The sequence below is a fragment of the Mustela lutreola genome, chromosome 3, assembly GCF_030435805.1.
Source record: "Mustela lutreola isolate mMusLut2 chromosome 3, mMusLut2.pri, whole genome shotgun sequence".
In the NCBI taxonomy this organism is placed as follows: domain Eukaryota; kingdom Metazoa; phylum Chordata; class Mammalia; order Carnivora; family Mustelidae; genus Mustela; species Mustela lutreola.
This window is the reverse complement of record NC_081292.1, coordinates 168223808-168235865: the sequence shown is the minus strand read 5'-3', so window position 1 is coordinate 168235865 and position 12058 is coordinate 168223808.

Here is a 12058-nt window from a genome sequence, read left to right as displayed (position 1 = left end):
TGGGTCTCAACCCCCCGTGAAGATCTGTGGCTTTGCTTCTGTGAGACTGAGTAGGATCACATACCCACCAAGGGCTTAATGCTTGTCAAGGACACAGGTGAGGGACAGGTCAGCCCACGACACCTCTTGGTGATGAGCACCAAGGGCCCAGCAAGTGTTGTGCAGCCGTGCAGCTGGCTCATGGTCCTTGTCCTCATTCTTTCCAGGGCCATACTCCACAACCTCGTGCTGGCAGCTTGCAAACTGCAGTGATGCACACGTTTACACCAAGGAAACTGGCCAGGGCCACAACTCTGGGGGGACTTTCTCCCCAGAGTGGGCAAACATTTAGCAGCACGTCCCTGGGTTCCACCTTCCTGCTGGTGGGGAGACAAGCAGAGACTGAGTTTTCACACAGAGGTTTTGTACAAGGGGGCAGAAAGGCTTACACCGCCGTGGACAGCTGTCTTAGGGACAGATGTCTTACCACTGGTGACAGAGTTGCCTGAGCACTCTGAATTAATAGAGTGCACTGTATTCGTTTCCACCAGCTTGCAGAGTGGCTGTTGATGGGATCTAGCCCCAGCACAACCTTGAAGCCAGTGTGCAGAGGGGACTTCGGGTTAGAAAGGAGTGGCACAGATTTTGTGCTGAGCAGCATCGTGGTGTTTCCAGAGAAGTCCCATTTCAGTTGGAGTTAAAATGTAAATGAGAAAGGTATACGACATTTCTTAGATGCGGCACAAACCCGAAAGAAAAGCAGTACCGATCTGCGAGGGCACTTGTGCACGAGCGACTGGTGTGAAATTCCTCCCCCGCGTTCTGAGAGATTCCTATAAAAACTCAGAGCAGCTCCCGCCTCTTTGCGCTCTTGGCCATGGCTTCCGTTCTCTAATGGAAACGACTTGTCTAATACCCTGTGAAGACCACCGCAGCTACAAAGAAGATGGTTTTTGGCCTCCAGGAGTACAAGTCTTTTGAGGGAGAGAGAGAAAGGAAACAATTACAGTCTAGTGTGATTATAGGCTTTACCAAAGCAACAAAGAAATCGGGAAATCTTTCTGGATGACGCACTGTTTGGAGTATATGATGATGAGTAGGGTTATCCTAGTGGGTAGGAAAGGGAAGCTGCTCCAGTACAGGGGAGAGAAAGTGCACAGGAAGAGACTTGTGCCTTTGGGGATCTCACCAGAGCTCAGCATGTGCGGGCAGAGGCAGGTTCCCATCGGGGAGGACAGGGCTCACGTGGTATGGACCCTAGGAGAAGGAGGGAACCTCTTTGTTTCAGGTTCAACTATGACCCCCATATGGGTGCCATATTTTGAAAGGGGGATTTGCAGTCACCATGGAGGAGCTGGTGAGGACAAAAGCTGTCTTACTTCTCTTAACTCTTCAGCCACACTGAAGCTGCAGAAAAGGGGTTGGAGATGAAGAGAAGACGTTGGGGTTATTAATGCATTGTGTATCCTAACCCCATCGCCAGGGACTGGATGGGTAAATACACACGGCGTGGAAAGACAGGGATGCCCCCAACCTCCTAAGTGGGTGCCCAGCCAGGATTGGACCCAGCCTGGCAAGGAGGAGTCACTTTAGATGAAATCTCACATCTTGATTAAATCACCACACCAGTCATGTTAATTACGGACGGGTTTGGGAGCTATTATTGGTTGGATGTGACCGGAATGGTGATGGTCCTAAATTTTTATGACCTAAATTCCATCCAAGGGCAGGGCAAGAATTGGCCTTTCAGAGTAAATCTGAATGCACAGTGCCCCGCCCCCCGAATAAAATAAATAGGATTACTGAATTATTCTATCTATAGCTTACGCTCATTAATGTCACGGTTACAGATCTGCAGCGCATGTATGATTTTTGTCCTCTGGGAGAGGGGTCTCTAGATTCATACAGATTCAGAGGGGCTCAGAATGCAGAGAGGTTTTCACTGCTGTTGTCGTCACTGAAGGCCACTCAGCCGGGTCATGGGCCATCACGAGAGCTTTGTCATTGCCATGGCTTCCTTTGTGGGTAGGGAGGCTGTCCCGGGGGTAGATCCAAGTCTGGAGCAGTTGTCCCTGGGAGTGTAGAGCTGAGGGCAGACAAGAGAGACATGGGGGAAGGCCGGATGGATGGGAAGAGGGCCTGCTCAGAGGGTGACTGTGAAGGGGACATGTGAAGGTGACCCCCAGTGTGTAGGTTGTCCACTTGGATGGATTATGGGCTTAAGACTGAGCTGGGGGATCAGGAGAGGAGAAGCAGATTTTACAGGGGGAGATTTTGGCTTAACCAAAAATTTCAAGCATAGCAAGAAAGGGGTACATGCAGGTTTGATGCTCAGGAAGGAGACCTGGGCTGCATTTGGAAGAAAGTAGAGACGCAGAGTGTAGGCAATTATTTTAGGGAACTTGGAAATTATGGCAGAAATCTACAAGACACAATGTGGATTTTGTTTTCTTTTAATTGGAGACATTTGGACGTATTTATAGGGGAACAGGGCCACTGGTTTTCACCCTAAAGAAGAGGAATCTGGTCTACAGATGGTGGCAAGCCACCAGAGCTGGGGTTGGGGGACAGACATAGGACCTCCGGGAAGCCTAGCACCTCAGAGGCCCGTGTTTCTTGTTCACTGCAGTCCCTCAGGATGCAGGTCTTTGCTTCCTCTGAATTCCGGGGGATGCACTGGGTCTTTTCTACCCATTCTTCATGGATGGAAACTTAAGTGAGGCTGAGAGAGCCTCTGTTTCTTGAAACTGAAGGATATAAAAGAAGCACTCTGACTTTCGGGGGCTTGGCCACTCTCATAAGCTAGGGTAGTATTGTTCGCAACTCTGAATGCCCACCATGCTGGGCGTTCACTGCTTCCCCCTCAGTCACCCTTCCCAGAAATACAACTGCCATGTTTTCCACTTTATGCGTCATCTTGAAGTTGTAGCCATACTCAGTGTCTCCATGTGATATCACTTTAAAATGTTGCCCCTGTCGTAGGTCCTTGGAACCCTCCATCAGCATCATAGTTAAAGAGGAAGATGCTACTTCATACCTTTGACACCCCACACTCCCAAAGCCAGGATGCCGTAGCCATATGATAAATATTTGATAATGATGGTCAAGATATGGTAGTCAGGATGGACAGAATATTAGGAATCCATGCAAATTGTCCGTAAGAGGAATCAGTGGCAAGCCGAAACAAAACACTTCTCTTCTGAGTGTGGTTCACACCAACAAAGGCCAGGAAGTTCACTGGGGCCTGAGGTTCTACTTCCCCTTCCCCCACCAACACTTGACTTCACCAGCACGCAGGGGATGGGGGCATTCCGGATGGACTCTGGTCTCCAGACAGCTACTTTTGAAAGCTCTGAAACAGGCAGATTTGATGGCATGTCACGTGGGATCTCCTTTCTCTGGGGATAGAAACAAGAACCCCTGGGAATATATCTTATAGATCTTCTGGGGGCAACTTCATCATGTTCTCCAAGCCAAATACTTGTGGATTACTAGAAAGAGAAGTCATGTTTATTTATGAAGGGATTTGCATGGTGCAGGCCATCCCTGGTGAATTTCACATGCCTCCAGCCCATGGTGTGATGAGAACTGCAAAGCCCCGAGTTTACAGCATGTGGGAAAGGAAATGAAGCTCAGGACCAGCTGTTCTCTGCATTATTTTTTAGTATGACTACAAAGGAGGGAGCTGTACTTTGACCACAAGAGTTTTGCTTCCTTTTCAGAGATGCAATACGTGTGTGGCTGGAGAAAACGCATGGCGCCCTTTGTGAATGGTGAAACATTTTATTGTTTATGTTATATTTATTATTTATAATCAACACAGAATTCATGTGGTCTCACGAGAAACCATGTATCTGGTGAACTGTGTTGAACTTGTGAGATGAAGACCATATTTCTGAACGGAGTCCTTGGTAAAATGGGTCCTTTGATGACCGGCATGCCCACAAGGGGGATCAGCCTGGGTCAGGCTCATTCTGGAAGGATGTCTCCTTGACTTCAGGGGCCACAGATCTCCTCTCTGTCTCTTAGTCTCTGTGGGCAAAGGTAAGGCTCTTCCACTTGTTACTTTGACACATAGCTACGTTTCCACTACAAATTTAATAAAATATATCAGTGCTGAGTGGTCACAGTGAGAACCTAGATTTAAGGGGACAAGGGTGTCCTCTGAGATCTAAGCTGAAAAGTGCAAGGCTGGATGGACACTGTTCACCCTGGAGTGGGCACCCCTGTCTGCCAGTGTGGCCACCCTCCTGAGTGAGGGTGAGGCACTCAAGGAAGAGGGGACATTGGTCAGCCCGGGGGGACATGGGAAGCTGGGGGTTGGTGAGGACATGTTGCTCCACCTCCCTCATGGAAAATCCTTTGCGCACACTTTTGTGGACGACATGGAATGTCTCCTTTCGTCATTTCCAACCTCAGCAATGAGGACTCTACAAAATGCAGAAAAACTATTAAAATGTAAGTAAAGAAATAAAAATTGCCCAGAGCATCTCCACACCAAGAAAATGACACTTAAAAAATATTATACTTTTGGGGTGCCTGAGTGGCTCAGCGGGTTAAAGCCTCTGCCTTCGGCTCAGGTCATGGTTCCAGGGTCCTGGGATCGAGCCCCGCATCGGGCTCTGCTCAGTGGGGGATCCTGCTTCCTCCTCTCTCTCTGCCTGCTTGTGATCTCTATCTGTCAAATAAATAAATAAAATCTTTTAAAAAATTATACTTCCCCCCCTTTAACATATTTCTAATCATACTATAAAAATATAAATACAAGTTAACTAAAGTTCTGGCCCTAAATGAGAGATGCTCTGAAGGGAGCCCATTTGTATCTAGAAAAGAATGTATATTCCTTATTCAAAAAGGATAAACTCCCCAAATACATAATCAGAATCTGAATTGTTCACCCATAAGTATTTTATTTTCTTTGATCATCTTTTCTTCTTACATATCAGAATTTTTTTTTCTGGGATAATTTTATTTCTTCCTTTGAGAAAGGTTTGTTTGGTAAAAATCTCAGTTTTTGATAACCCCAAAGATATTTTTGATAGTATGTATGTGTGATACGTTATCATAAAAATGGTCTTTGGAAAATGAATACTTGAAACTAATTTTTAAACTGAAGCACATCTTTTGGGATGATGGAAGTGTTCTAAAATTTGATTTTGGTGATGGTTTCTAAGCTTTATAAATGTATTAGAGATCACTGAATTGTACACATAAACAGATGAACTGAATGCAAGTATAGCAAGTTTTACTTTACTTATTTACTTATTTTGTTTATTGACTTGTACTTATTCTTTTTTTTTTAAGATTGTATTTATTTATTTGAGAGAGTGAGAGTGCATATTGGGAGCCAGAGAGAGAGAGAGAGAGCATGAGCAGGGGAGGAGTGGTGGAGGGAGAGGGAGAAACAGATTCCCCACTGAGCTGGGAGCCTGATGTGGGGCTCAATCCTAGGACCCTGAGATCATGACCTGAGGCCAAGGCAGACTCCTCACTGACTGAGCCACCCAGGTGCCCTATTCTGCTTTCACTCTTAATAGATAATCATCCTGGGTTGACAGTTCTAGATTAACAGCTACTGTCTGTCATCATGTTAAAGTTCGTATTCCCCTGACTTCTGGCTTCTATTCTTCTGGTGTCTGACAAGTCAGATTTCAGGCTGATTGCCATTGCTTTTTGAGAGTCTTTCTTTTCTCTGAGGTTGCTCTGATGATCTTCACTTTTGACTTCAGCGCTCTGAAACGTCTTCGTAATGCATCCGTGTGTTGAGTGTTTCACGTGTATTCTGCTTGAGGGTTCTTGTGCTTCCTGAGCCTGTGGGTTTGTGCCTTTCATCAGTTCTGGAAAATTCAGGACTGTTTCCCCCAATTACTGTGTCATCCTCTTTCTCCTCTGTCTATCCTGGATCTTCCATTAGACATATAACAGGCATTTCTACTGGCCCTTTCTATCTTTCCTTCTTCATTCCTATTTCCATGTCTGCAGTTTTCCACATTCCTATTTCCAAGTCCGTGTCCAATAAGTCCAGTGTCTGTGTCTTCGCAGGTTTGGATTTGCCATTTGTCTTGTCTGCTGACTCCATGTTCATGGTACCTTGTTTCCTCATGAGCTTTGTGATTTTTCTAAATTTATTTTTAATTATTTATCTAATTATTTACTTTTAAAGATTTTATTTATTTATTTGACAGAGAGAGAGAGAGAGAGAGAGAGAGCACAAGTAGGCAGAGTGGCAGGCAAAGGGAGAGAGAGAAAAAGGCTCTTGGCTGAGCAGGGAGCCCAATGTGGGGTTGCATCCCAGGACCCTGAGATCATCACCTGAGCTGAAGGCAGATGCTTAACCAACTGAGCCACCCAAGGCCCCTATCTTTTAAATTTCATGTTAAATTTTATTATTTATTATTTGAGAGAGAGAGAGAGGGAGAAGGTGAGGGGGGTGAGGGCAGAGGGAGAAGCAGGATCTCCACTGAGCTTGGAGCCCAACACAGGGCTCAATCCCAGAACTCCAGGATCATGACCTGAGCTGAAGTCAGATTCTTAACTGACTGAGCTACCCAGGCGCCCTTCTAGGTTTATTTCGCTTGTGAACTCAAGACCAATGCTCTTCATCTCAAGGAGATCTGAGGCCTGGCTTGAGAGTGCATTCTTCCAGGGAGCATTTGTGTTTGCTTTAGTCTGCCTGCTGCAGGAAAGTCCATTTCTTACCAAATTCTCAGTCAAGATATATTTGGACCACAAAAGTGGGAGAAATTAGGCCACAAATGTGCATAAGGTCTGGACTGTTTTTATGAATTTTTATCCTTTTCTCCCTAACAAGGACTGAGATTCTTCATCTTTTCTTTCCTTTCTTTTCCTTTTTGTTTTAAAAAGAGAGCCAAAATGCACTCATACACACGAACATGGGTGGGAGGGGCAGAGGAAAGGGAAGAGAGAGAATCTTAAGGAGGCTTCACACCCAGTGGGAAGTCCAATGTGGGGCTCCATTGCACGACACTGAGATCATGACCTGAGCTGAAATCAAGAGTCAGATGTTTAATGGACTGAGACATCCACCAGATGCCCCTTTCACCATCTTTCTTAATCATCTGCCAGAGAGTGTGGCAGTGTGTATGGAGGACTCTGATCTAACCTCTCATCTCTGTCCTTTGTCCCATCTTCATGAGCAAATCAATCCATCTAGAGGACAGAGAGTGGACATTGCCAACCTCTGGACAGAAGCAATTGCTCAGCTTGGAAAGCGGGCCCCGTGCGATGCAAGAATGCGAAGATCAGGGAGCGTTATTGAAGACAATCACAGACATCAGCTTTTTCTGACATAACAGCCAATAAAAACTCCCATCAACACAGTGTAGTATTTATTTAATTGTAATTTATACTCACTGGGTGAGTTTCTTGCCAAGTAGCTTATTAAAAGCTCATTTACATGTATCTACAGAGGACATATTTTATCATTCTGGAATATATCTCCTAAACAAACAACAAGGGCCCACACATTTATGCTACTCTTAAAAACTTTAACTTAAGCAGCTTTTGGTTAAACATTATCATCATTTAATTAAATATAGAACCTTAGTTATCTTTGTTCAACTTTGGGAGAATTTGAGACTGCTTTAGTGAGTTACTAAAAACCCATGACAGAATGATAAATTTTGTTTCTCTAAAATGAGGGAACCCCTGGCTGGCTCAGTCAGTTAAGCATCTGCCTTCAGCTCAGGTCATGATCCTGGGGTCCTGGTATTCAGCCCCACGTCAGGCTCCCTGCTCAGTAAGGAGTCTCCTTCTCCCACTCCCTCTGCCCCCATGCTTGTGTTCTCTCTCATTCCCTCTATCTCAAATAAAATAAAATAAAATAAAATTAAAGGAGGTAAGCTCTTCTCTTATCCAGTAAGATTGAGTTGAGGTGTTTCCAAAGGTTGAAACACTTCTGCCTCCACTCTCTCCCTGTCTGATGGGGCTTTGTCTGAGCCCACAATTTCCATGGAGCAAGCTTCTCCTGCGGGTTTAGCTCGGTTGGGCTCAGGCTCTTCTCTCACCCCTGTCCCTATTCTTCAGGCCCGAGGTGGCTGAGCAAAGGGGGTGCTTTCACTTTTGCTGGCCTCTGGACTGCTTTGCAGTCTCTGGTTGGTCTCAATAAGGCTGCCCATAATTCTTTATGGGTCCCTACCCAGCCACCCTTCTGAGTGTCTTCTGCACCTGCCAGTAGGGTGACTCCTGGTACCTTGTGTTCCTCCTCCTCCATCCCCAGGGGCTCCCCTCATGGTGCACTGGCCTGTCCCCATCTCTCTCTTGCTATGGGGGTGGGAGTGGGGGCACCCGCTGCTGCATTTCACATTCCACCTGAGAGCTGGTCCCAGAGGACCCTGGGTAAGCTGATGTGGGGCTGTATGACCAGCTCCCGGCTTCTCCTTCACCCCTCAAACTCCAGAGCCCTTCCTGCCTGGCCAGGTGAAGTCCCTTGCTCTGGTGTCTGGGGATCCCGCTGGTGACATTGAGTTGAAGGTGGCTGCTCCTGAGGCCAGCCTTATGGCTGCAGGATGGGAGGTGTTCTTCTGCCCTCTTGGCCCCCAAGGAGGAACTCAGAAAAAATTTCCCCGTGAAACTCTGAGGCACACCGTGGCTGGCACACTGTTGTGACTGGCATTCAGGGGCTGTCTTGGGAGCTTATGTCCCCAAGCACCCTGTCTCTGTAAGACAGTGGGATCCAGGTACCTGCCAATGCCTGTACTAACTGACCCCCTACCTCAGGACAGATTGTGTTGGGACTGTCACCTGCTCTTCCTCCCCCACCTTAACCCACAGAATGATGGCTTCCAGGAGGCAAAACGGAGTATTTGCAAACAGGAAAATGTGCCTTGGGCTGTTTGCCTTCATTTTCAGCATCTACCAGCACTGGTTTGTATTTGAGCATGGAACCCCAAGACCTACGTATGCCTGATCCTGGGCCTGGGGTCTCAGATTCTTGTAGCTGAAGCCCAAAGGGAGGCCGGTCCTCACTCTGTCTCTGTACCAGCCTGCCCTGTCCCAGGCTGTGGGTTGGAGGCCATGGGTCTCACCTGCCTTGAGACTCAGGTACCAGTATTCGGAGCCCGTCCTTGATTCTTATTATCAAACTCTTCTTTCTATCACCATGTTACCAATTGAAATGGGTCTCTTCCCCTGATGGGACTTTCTGCTGGGTTTCCTGCCCAATACCCTGATTCAGAGTATTTATATTTTTGTGGCAGAGCCAGGGGGGATTTCCCAGAGCAAGTAGTGATTATCTTCTAAGACCTGTATGTGCTTAGTGAAACCCCGGAAGGAGGTGTGAGGAGGGAGGGAGCGCTTCCTAGTAGGTGACTCTGACCTTGCCCTTGGGTGTGCAGGAGGTGGTAGTGAGGGACAGAGGCAGGGAGAGGCAGGATCTCTTCCCACCTGCCTGTCATTGGTCTTGTTCATTTCTTTCTATTTCCCATGGTGAACAATTGAGGAGATTAGTAAAATCAGAAGTAAGTGAATGTCAACATTGACCCCACCACCCAAAGAAAACCACCTTGGGAGTTTTGGTGTGTTTTTCCCAGGCTTTTCCTCCTCTGTTTTATTCTTTGAGAGTAGTGATTGCTATGGGCTGCAGGGACCCAAAGCAATATCTGTTTTGGTGGTGGAGGGATCGCTGTGTTTGGAAAAAAGCTACAAACGTAGTGATCCAAAGGGGCACGTGCACCCGAATGTTTATAGCAGCAATATCCACAATAGCCAAACTATGGAAAGAACCTAGATGTCCATCAACAGATGAATGGTTCAAGAAGATGTGGTATATATACACAATGGAATACTATGCAGCCATCAAAAGAAATGAAATCTTGCCATTTGCGACAACATGGATGGAACTAGAGCGTATCATGCTTAGCGAAATAAGTCAAGCAGAGAAAGACAACTATCATATGATCTCCCTGATATGAGGAAGTGGTGATACAACATGGGGCTTAAGTGGGTAGGAGAAGAATCAATGAAACAAGATGGGATTGGGAGGGAGACAAACCATAAGTGACTCTTAATCTCACAAAACAAACTGAGGGTTGCTGGGGGGAGGGGGCTTGGGAGAAGGGGGGTGGGGTTATGGACATTGGGGAGGGTATGTGCTTTGGTGAGTGCTGTGAAATGTGTAAACCTGGTGATTCACAGACCTGTACCCCTGGGGATAAAAATATATGTTTATAAAAAATAAAAAATTAAAAAAAAAAGTTGGGAAAAAAAAATCTGTAAATGTCTGCTCTTGTCAAAAAATTAGGTAAGAGATTCTCAACTTTTAAAACTGAGGGTTGCTGGAGGGGGGAGTGGGGGGATGGGGCAGCTGGGGGATGGGCATTAAGGAGGGCACGTGATGGAATGAGCACTGGGTGTCATATGCAACTGACGAATCCCTGGTTTCGACCCCTGAAACTAATAATACAGTAGATGTGAATTTAATTTAAATAAAAAATTAAGAAAACATATCCCAATGAAAGAAATAATTAGAAAACATAGATGGTGATGACACTATCAGAATAGGGAAATCGGAATCATGTGTGTCTACAAAGCATGTACGTAGCAAGATGGTAGGTGACACAGACTGTGCAGTGCCAAGCAGTCCCTAGGGCCAGAAGCAGGGGGTTGTGGCACACTCAGGGACGCCTCCTGCCAGCCTATTCCCAGGCCCCTTCCTGGGCCCCAGAAGAGGACAGAGTCTCCTGGTTGCTCCCATTATCCCATCGTTTGGAACATTTGTAGAAAGAACCCATTTTTTTTTTTTTTTTGACTTACTTATTTGATAGAGAGAGAGAGAGAGAGATCACAAGTAGGCAGAGTGGCAGGCAGAGAAGAGAGGAGGAAGCAGGCTCCCTGCTGAGCAGAGAGCCCAGTGCAGGACTTGATCCCAGAACCCTGAGATCATGACCTGAGCCAAAGGCAGCGGCTTTAACCCACTGAGCCACCCAGGCGCCCCTAGAAATAACCCATTTTAACGGCCACTGGGTAAACACATTTCTCTTCCCATTCTGACTTCAAGTTCCCTTTGGCACATACTTCTTCCCCTGCACTTGGGGGTTGACAGTGGCCTAGGTGTTTTCTATTTATAATTTTGCATTCTTTTTCTGAAAGAGAACCACCCAAGTTGTGTCAGTCCCACAGCACCTGGATCCACCGTTAAGGAAGAAACAAGGTTGCGCGGAGTTGGTGGCTCAGCGAGGCACACCGGCATGAGGGTGGAGAGCAGGGTGATGGTCCCCTGCTATCTGCTGCCTGGTCCCACCAGAGGCCAGGGTGCCCTGGAGCCTGTGGATGTGTCCACTGGCTCAGCCTGCTGGCTCAGCCTCCCGGGTGGGGAGCAGGTGGAGGAGGACCGGGTGTGGATCTAAAGGGCAAATGAAGCTCATTGACACCCCACGTATTCCCCCATGTAAAGATAGCCACTAGTGACATTAGCGCATTTTATGCTTGTGATCCTTTAAAGAGAGCTCTGCTAGAGGTGGAAAAGTCCAGGATCTGGAGAAGCCAATGAAGAAGAGCCAGAACAGAGAAGACAGATTCCAGAATGCTCTCAGTCAAGAACAATACTAGCTAAACTGGAATATGACCCAGTTGCTCTGAACAGAATCACACGTCCAGTGAAATAAGGCACAGATAGAGAAGCTCCTGGTGAAAATCTGAGATGGATAAGGAAACTCCTCGTCCATAGGCAGCACATGAGACACTGATGGTCAGAGGCCTGGGGGACTGGCCGTGCACCATGGGGGCCCTGAGAGGCCTGTATTCAGAGCTGTTTTGAATGAGCCAGTACTGGGCTTCTGGCGTTAGGTGGTTTGGTTTGTAAGCATCTATAACAGTAAGGGGAGTGGAAAGGGGCCTCAGAAAAATAGGACCTTCCGGGAAAAAAAAAGAAGCGTTCTTTTTGGAGATATTTTAATTATTTCATCTCAACTTATTGCAGTCGCTGTGGGAGATTTGTCCTGAATTGTTATTCTGTTTATGTAGGTCTTTGTTCCGAAAATTCCTGCACGCTTGCTCTCTGCACCATCGCTAGACAGGGCCCAGGACAAAAGCTCACAAGCTGTTTTTGTTTCTGAGGGAC